We start from the raw sequence: 9571 nt of genomic DNA, 5'->3' as shown, positions 1-9571 counted from the left end.
CAAAGTGTTGGTACTTTGGCTAATCAGCATCTGGGCGGTCCGACTTTTAGCTATTACAAGTGCAGCTGCTAAAAAGATCCTTCAGGTCTTTTGTAGATTGTTTTGATTTCTCTTGAATCGATGTCTGGAATCAGACTAGCTGGGTCACAGTGAAGTTGTGCTCTTCACTTTGTGAGGAACAGCAAATTGTCTTCCTGGGTGGTTGGAGAGTTTCAAGGTCCCAGCAGAAGTGCATGAGGGTTCTAGTTGCTTCACATCTCCCTCAGCACTTGTTATTGTCAGTCTTTTTAATTTTAGCCATTGCAATGGGCATATCGTTAGTGGTAGCTAGTGATTATAATAATGTGCATTTTGATGTGGATCATATTTCTTCATGTGCTTATTGGCCATTTGCAAACTTTGTTTTATGAAATATCCAAGTCTTCATTTTTTTAAAAGCTGACTTAGAGTTCTTTACATACTCTGGAATAAAGTAAAATATTTTGCAAATATTTTTGCTTCAACTGTGGCTTGTCATTTGTTATTTAATGTGAAGTTTAAAAATTTTTTTTGACAGGCAGAGTGGATAGTGAGAGAGAGAGAGACAGAGAGAAAGGTCTTCCTTTTCCGTTGGTTCACCCTCCAATGGCCGCCACGGCTGGTGCGCTGCGGCCGGCGCACCTTGCTGATCGGAAGGCAGGAGCCAGGTACTTCTCCTGGTCTCCCATGGGGTGAAGGGCCCAAGCACTTGGGCCATCCTCCACTGCCTTCCCGGGCCACAGCAGAGAGATGGTCTGGAAGAGGGGCAACTGGGGCAGAATCTGGCGCCCCAACCGGGACTAGAACCCAGTGTGCCGGCGCCGCTAGGTGGAGGATTAGCCTATTGAGCTGCAGCGCCGGCCTGAAGTTTTAAATTTGATGACATCCAATTTAACTTTTATGGCTTGTGCCTTTTGTATCTGCTGTAAGAAATCTTTGCCTGACCCAAGGAGTTGGAGACTATCCTTTTTTGAGTTTTAATTATTTTAACCTTTATGCTTAGGTCTATGATCATTTTTTTTTTCTTGCAAATGAAACTACAGACTATTTGAATTTTATCTGTCATAAAAAATGCCCTTTCTCTGTTCCAGGATCTCACATTGCTGTTAGTTACCATACCTCCTTACTATACTTTTTCTTTTATGAGTTTATTAAAGTTTGTATTTATTTTAGAGAAAGAGAGAGAGAGAGAGAGAGAGAGAAATAGCTCTCATCCTCTGGTCCACTTCCCAACCGAAGCCAGGAGCTGGGAACTCAATCCAAGTCTCCCTCTTGGAACCCAATTACTTAGGCCATCACTGCTGCCTCCCAGGAAGCTGGACTCAGAAGTAGGGCTGTGACTCAAACCCAGGCACAATGACAGGACATGCGGGTGCCCCAAGTAGAGTCTTAACTGCTAGGCCAGATGCCTGCCAGCTGTCCCTAGGCATTTTTGAGGAGCACGAACAGCCACGTACGGAATGTCCCTCAATCTGGGAGTGTCCACTTTCCTCCATGGTACAGTTGAGTTAGGCATTTTAACAAGAACTCCACAGAAGTAAGGTACCCTTCTCAGCCATGATCTAGGGTCCCTTTTTGAGTCTGGTGAATACCGTGACTTACAGGCAAGGTTAATTGCTTTCCATTTGCTTACCCAGTTGTTTCAGGATCATTTGGTAAAAAGACAGTTCCACGACCACGGCATCTTAGTCTACTGTGATGTCGATGCCTGACTTAGTGTCACTGCTCTACTGTCTTGATCAACTGTAGTTTATAGCAGGTCTTGAAATCAATCAATATAAATCTTTCACAGAGAGCTTTTGCATTTCCATACTAATATTATAAATTATTATACTAATCATATCAATTCTTTTTTTGATTTTTATTTATTTGAGAGGTAGAGTTACAGAGAGAGAGAGAGAGAGAGAGAGAGACAGAGAGAGAGGTCTTCTATTCCCTTGTTCACTCTCCAAATGGTCACAACAGGAGCTGGGCTGATCCAAAGCCAGGAGCCAGGAGCTTCCGGGTCTCCCACATGGGTACAGGGGCCCAAGGACTTGGGCCATCTTCTACTGCTTTCCCAGGCCATAGCAGAGAGCTGGATCAGAAGAAGCAGCTGAGACTTCAACCGGCACCCCTATGGGAGGCCAGCATTGCAGGCAGAGGCTTAACCTACTATGCCACAGTGCCAGCCCCAATATCAGTTCTTAAAGTCTTTGATTTTACTCAAGATTGCTTGCTTCTATAGGTCCACTGAAAGAAAAGATGTCTTAATTACATGGTGTTGAAGTTTACAAATGTGCTTATACTCATTGTTCTACTGTTAACCTACAGGAGTACAATTCAGTTTTGTATATTGACCTTGTAAACCATGACTTTGCAATCTTATCAAATTTACTTCTAGCTTCGAGAATTTTTTGGCTGGTTCTTCAAATGTAATATATAACTGTCAAGTTGGATTTAACTAGAGAATTTTTTCTTCTTTCTTTACCCTCTTTTTAAATGAGAAATATTTAATTGTTGTAAAATGCACTGACATAACATTTAGCAGAGTCAAGTATATACACTTGGCTGTGCAACCAATCTCCAGGACTTTTGTATCTTGCAAAACTGAAACTGCATTTAAACAAGTCTTTGTGACCCACCGAATGCCTCGCCCACAATCATTGTTCTATTTTGTAGTCTGTGAAGGACTACTCGAGACACTTCGTGGAAGTGAAATCTTCCAACATTCGCCTTCCTGTAACTGACTTAGTTCACGTCGCTTAAGGTCCTCAGATCTCATCTGTGTTGTAGCAAGCGTCACAGTTTTCCTTCCGACGCTGAATGACATCCCAATGCAGGTGCCGGCCCTTTCATCTGGCCGCTGCACTGGGTTGCTTCTGTCTCTTTGCTCTTGGGAACCATAACACCGTGCATCCGGATGTCCACAGCTCTCTCAGATACCGCTTTCAGCTATTCAATATGCACAGGAAGCAGAATCTCCAGCTTGGATTCTTTGTCTTTCCCTACCAGGACTTTCAGAGCACCAGTGAACAGAAGTGATCAGGGTGCACACCCTTGCCTAGGTCACACTTTTAAGGAAAACACATTTGACATCTCACTGGAAGTCTTAATTTGCTATAGGATTTCCCCTCTCCTCATTGTAAAACAATTTGGTGCATTATTGACAATAACCTTTAACCACAGCAGTAAACATTCACATCACGTTACAACCCTCACTGCCAGAGGTACTTAGGAGGTGCCTTGTGTGAGACAGGAAGTTCCCAGTTTTCTTGGTTCACTGAGTTATTGTGAATGCATGAAGTTTGTCAGATTCTTTTTTCTGCAATTGAGATTATTAAATTAACAGAATTAAAGAATAAAGTATATTGATTTGTTTTTTGAATTATTCTGGGATGGTAACTCAGTTATGTATGGCGGGTTACCACTGTTACATACTGACAGATTTTATGTTTTATTACAGATTTTAAAGTCTGTGTTTGAGTGGCGTTGCCTTTAGTCTTTGTCAGCTTTGAAGCTGTGGCTATGGTGGTGTTACAAGATAATTGGGGATGTGTTTCTTCTTCAGTCTTTTGAAAGAATTTTGGGGGGTTGGCATTGTGGCGCTACCTGTGATGTTGGGGCACCAGTTTGAGTCCAGCTGCCCAGCTTCTGACCCAGCGCCCTGTGAATGTGCCTGGGGAAGCTCCGAGGATGGCCCCAGTGCTTAGGGCTCCGCCACCCACAGGGGAGACCTGCATGGAGTTCCCGGATGCTGGCTTCAGCCTGCCCAGCTCCAGCTGTTGCAGTCATCTGGGGAGTGAGCCAGTGGATAGTTTGCTCTCTCTTTCCCTATCACTCTGCCTTTCAAATAAATAAAATAAATCTAAAAAAAGAGTTTTCATAGGACTGGAATTATTTCTTCCTTAAAGGCTTCATAAACCTCATTATTAGTGAGTCCACCTAGTCCCAGAGTTCTCATTATGGAATGGCTTCAAGTTATAGTTTCCATTTCTTAAACAGATTTCTATTTTTTTGTACTTTTGTTCACTTCTATTATTAGCATAAAATTGTTTCTAATATTTATTATCCTTTCAATGTATGTATCTGATGTTGTCACATCCCCTCTTTTATCCCTGTTTCAGAGGTTTTGTGTGGTTTTTAAGTCAGGCTTTCCAGTGTTCTTCAATTTTACTTTTTTAAAAAATTTTCAGGCTGGCGCCGCGGCTCACTAGGCTAATCCTCCACCTTGCGGCGCCAGCACACCAGGTTCTAGTCCCGGTCGGGGCACTGGATTCTGTACCGGTTGCCCCTCTTCCAGGCCAGCTCTCTGCTGTGGCCAGGGAGTGCAGTGGAGGATGGCCCAAGTGCTTGGGCCCTGCACCCCATGGGAGACCAGGATAAGTACCTGGCTCCTGCCATCGGATCAGCGCGGTGCGCCGGCCGTGGTGGCCATTGGAGGGTGAACCAACGGCAAAGGAAGACCTTTCTCTCTGTCTCTCTCTCACTGTCCACTCTGCCTGTCAAAAAAAAAAATTTTTTTTTGACAGGTGACAGATCTTCCTTTGCCGTTGGTTCACCCTCCAATGGCCACCGCGGCCAGCGCACCGCGCTGATCTGATGGCAGGAGCCAGGAGCCAGGTGCTTTTCCTGGTCTCCCATGGGGTGCAGGGCCCAAGCACTTGGGCCATCCTCCACTGCACTCCCTGGCCACAGCAGAGGGCTGGCCTGGAAGAGGGGCAACCGGGACAGAATCCGGTGCCCCGGACAGGGACTAGAACCCGGTGTGCCAGCGCCGCTAGGCGGAGGATTAGCCTAGTGAGCCGCGGCGCTGGCCAAAATTTTTTTTTTTTTTGACTTTAAAAGTTTCCCCCAGTTTTCCATTCTCCCTTCAGGAATGGTTTTCCTTACCTGCATCATTGCCTTCCGGGACTTCAGCTGGGCCACGCTGCTGCAGCTCTGATCATCGCTTCCTCCCTTCCTCTTCTTCCAAGAGCAGCATCGGCGTGAACAGTGATAAATCTGCCTCCGAACGGCGCTCCAGCTGTTGGGGATGGCACCAGCTATTGTGGTTTCAGTACTCAGCTCAAAAGACTTTGTTTATTTTATGATTTCTTCATGGACTCGTGGGTTATTGAAAAGTATGTTCAAAATCTGGGGCCTTTATGGGTCTTCCTGGTACTGATGTCTGCGCTAACTCGTCCAAGTGGGAAGATCCATTCTGTGTGATCTCAGTGCTGCAAATTTTTTGAGGTTCTCATGGCCCAGCATAGAGTCTATTTGGGGGATTTTCCCAGGGTTTGTTTTTGTTTGTTGCATTCCACAAATGCTAATTAGGTTGAGCTGGCTGAGAGTGTTCCTGTGTTCTATTTTTTTTTTTTTTTTTGTCACGCAGACTTAGTGAGAGAGTTATAGACAGTGAGAGAGAGACAGAGAGAAAGGTCTTCCTTCCATTGGTTCACTCCCCTAATGGCCGCTACGGCTGGCGCTGCGCCGATCCGAAGCCAGGAGCCAGGTGCTTCCTCCTGGTCTCCCATGTGGGTACAGGTGCCCAAGCACTTGGGCCATCCTCCACTGCCTTCCCGGGCCACAGCAGAGAGCTGGCCTGGAAGAGGAGCAACCGGGACAGAACCTGGTGCCCATAGGGATGCTGGCGCCACAGGTGGAGGATTAGCCAAGTGAGTCATGGCGGCGGCCACTTTTTTTAAAACTTATCTTTTAATTCTATTTTCCACAAACTTTAAAGCTATATATTACATTTGTAGGCATAGAGAGGCAAAGAGAAAGAGAGAGCACATGCATTAGAGTACTTGCATCAGCAGGTTCACTCCCCAAATGCCCTCAACCTTCAGGGCTGGGCCAGGCTGAAGCCAGAAGCCTAGAATACAGCTGTGTCTCCCACGCGGTGGCAGGGGCACAAGTGCTTGAGCCATCACCTGCCGCCTGCCAGGAGCATTAGCAGGAAGCTGGAATGGAGGGCAGGGCTGAGGCTTGAACCCAGGCGCTCCGATCTGGGACGCAGGTGTCCCACGCTGTGGCTTAACCATGGGCCAAACCCCTAGCCCTCGTCTGGATTCTTAATCAGCTTGAAATCCTGCTTGATCTGTCATTAAAAGAGGCGTGATGAAGTCTGCAGCTCTGCTTGTAAGCCTGTTTCTCCTTCTAGTCCTGTTAAATTTGCTTCCTGCATTTAAAACTCTAGTAGGATGTAGATAATAATTTAGGACTATTATGTCTTCCTGACACACTGACCCTCTTGTCTTTGGGAAGTGTCCCTTTTGTCTCTAGCCAGCCTGCTTGCGATTTTTCTCCACGCCACTTAGTGCGAAAGTTCATGATAGCTGATTTTCCTGATGGTTGCCTGATTGTGAGGGCCACGGTTGGTTCAGCCTCACACTCACGATGTGCCTTAAGCTTTTGGGTCTAAAAATAAGAGGTGTTTTTTCTTTGAGATGGAGACAGCTGAAGGAGGGAGAGAATCTAGGGAGAATGAACCAGAACTCAGCTGTAGACGTTATGTTTGAGATTCTTTTTTTTTTTTTTTAAAGATTTATTATTTGGGGGCCTGTATTGTGGTGTAGTGGATAAAGCAGCCGCCTGAAATGCTGGCATCCCATATGGCCACCAGTTCAAGTCCTGGCTGCTCCACTTCCCATCCAGCTCCCTGCTAATGTGCCTGGGAAAGAAGAGGAGGATGGCCCAAGTCCTTGGGCCCCTGCACCCATGTGGGAGACCCAGAAGAAGCTCCTGGCTTTGGACCAGCCCAGCTCTGGCTGTTGTGGCCATTTGGGGAGTGAGCCACCGATGGAAGATCTCTCTCTGTGTAACTCTTTCAAATAAATGAACGAATCTTTTTTAAAAAAAGAATTACTGTTTGAAAGAGGGGGGGCAGGTGTCTTCCATCTACTGGTTCAGTACTGGGCCATCTTCTACTGCTTTCCCAGGCGCCTTAGCAGGGAGCTGGATCAGAAGTGGAGCAGTCAGGATTCCAACCAGTGCTCCTATGGGATGCAGGGTTGCAGGTGGCAGATTAAGCTGCTGCCCCACAACATTGGCCCTGAAGTTTGAGATTCTTTAGTCATTTAAACACAAGGGGGAGATCGAGTGTTTCCTGTGTGACAAGCACCGTTCCATACACCTTACATGTGCTGATGGGTGTAATGCCTGCAACAGCCCTCTAAGGAGGGTGCCAGCATTGCTCTCTCAGAGGTGGAAAACGGAGGCCCAGAGGGGTCAAATGCCTGGCAGGAGGCAATGCTGGGGGAGGCAGACTGTGCCGCCGAGGGGAGGCCAGCTCCGAGCCCCCAGGATGCTCTGGGAAGGGATGAAGACGAGCAGATGACTGGATTCTGGATCTGAGCTGCGTATCTGATCACAGTGCGTTACCACTCAGATTCTCCCACAGCTCTTAGCTTAAAGACCAAAATTCTTCATCTGCCCTGCAAAGTCCTGCCCAATTTAGCCCCTGCTCACTACCGTGGCCTACTGTGTCCAATCATCTCACTGGACTTCCCCTCCATTGGTACTGTTGGTCTCTAAGGTTTTCCAAAGATACTGTGGGTTCTCATTCTCTAAGAACATGGCACATACTGTGCCCTAAGCTTGAAACTCTTTTTCTTTGCTGCATCAGACATCACCTCCACCAGGAAGCCTTCCCAGATGTTCTCACCTCGGTCAGGTTCTCCAGACTTGCATGCTCACGGCAATCTCTGATGCCTACACTCTTGGTGCTCCTGGTTGGAGCTGTGTCTTTTAGAATTTTAGACTCATCAAGGCCTGGGATGATGGTATCTTATTCATGTCTGTGTGCCTATTGACTACCAAAGAGCTTAGCACACACAATGCATGTGTCATAGAGTGGTGAACTACCTCCTTAAGACCCAGGAGTCAAACCAACAGCTCTGAGAGATACACCTCTCTCCAGGTCCAGAAACTCAGAATTTCTGTGAGGCTCACAGATTTTTCAAGGTGACCTTGGCCAACTTGAGAAAGTTGCCTTCCCTTCCCAGTTTGCTAAGGGATTTTTAAAAATTAGTCATTGAGGTTAGATTTTGGCAGTGCTTTTTCTGCCTCCTTTAAAAAGATGTTTCTTTTTCTTTAGCAAACTTTTACAACGGCCTATTAACTGGGAAAATTTCATTGATTGATTTTCTAATGTTTAATCACCTTTGCATTTGTGAGATACATCTTACAAGGTCACGATGCATTATGATTTTTGCATATTGGATTAAATTAAAATTTGGTTCAGAATGCTTATATGTTTGTTATAGGGTATAATGATCTGCAGTTTTTATTATAATTTGTCTTTTAAAGATTTATTTGAAAGGCAGTTGCACAGATAAAGGACAAGACAGAGGGAGGTCTTCCATCTTTTGGTTCACTCCCTAAATGGCTGCAATGGCTAGGACTGGCCATGCTGAAGCCAGGAGCCAGGAGCTTCCTCTGGGTCTCCCATGGGGGTGCAGGGGCCCAAGCATTTGGGCCACCTTCTGCTGCTATCCCAGGCCATAGCAGGAAGCTGGATCAGAAGTGGAGCAGCTGGGACTTGACCGGCACCCATATGGGATGCCGGCACTGCAGACAGAGGTTTAACCCGCTGCTCCCCAACACCAGCCACATAACCTGCCTTGGTTGCAGTTTCAAGGTAAGGATAGCCTCATACAACTGGTTAAAATAGATTCCTTTCTCTTCAATTTTCTGGGAGAGTTTGTATATAACTGACAGTATTTCTTCCTTGTATTTGTAGAGCTCACCGGAGAAGTCGCCTGGGCCTGGAGTTCTCTCTGCGGGAAGGCTCCCGGCTGCAAAGTCAAGTTCCCGAGTGGATCCAGAGCCATTCCCATCGTGTTTATGAGAACATTCAAAATCATCTCACAGCTCAATCAAGTTTTGTGCCTCATTTGATAAGTCCTACTGCTGTGTCTTAGCGTTCACTGATCTCTTCTTCTTCCTTCTCCGTCTTCAGATTGGTGCAGCTCCAGCCGATATGGCCATTTGGGGAGTGAACCAGTGGATGGAAGACCTCTCTCTCTCCCTCTGTCTCTGCCTCTCAGGTAAATAAATAAAATCTTTTTAAAAACTCCATAGAAAAGGAAGGAGTCCGGGAATAGCTGGAGCAGGCAGAGGAACAGGAGAGCCATCGCTGCAGCAGGGGAGCTGTGCGCTGGGTTGATTCTCCTCTTCTTTCTTGCCTGTGCTTTGAAAACCATAAAAAGAAAGCTAAGAATTTTGGGGTTCACAAGATCTCTTATCTCTGCCACGATGTGCAGCTCAGCTCGGGGTTGGGTGATCCCAAGAGCTGTGCACAAAGCCTTTGTCTCTTCCGACCACAGCTCAGTGCCCTTCACAGGTCACTCGGAGAGCGTGTGTGTACATGCACAGGTGTGGGTGCATGTGTGCAGATGTGTGTGCACTGGTGTGTGTGTGTGTGTGTGCACGTCCTCCTATGGCAAACAACAGAAAAACAGTGACTGCAAGGAGGTTTTCTTTGCTTCTTCAAGTGACTGCCTCCGGGCCTGGGAAGGGGGTCCTCTGTCCAGAGGCAGCGCAGACCCCCGCCCAGAGCGCCCTCTGGCGCCAAGCACAGGCACAC

This window comes from Oryctolagus cuniculus, chromosome 20 (genome assembly GCF_051225735.1).
Source record: "Oryctolagus cuniculus isolate XC-2025 breed Fujian yellow rabbit chromosome 20, ASM5122573v1, whole genome shotgun sequence".
Lineage (NCBI taxonomy): Eukaryota > Metazoa > Chordata > Mammalia > Lagomorpha > Leporidae > Oryctolagus > Oryctolagus cuniculus.
Note: the sequence above shows the minus strand (reverse complement) of the source record.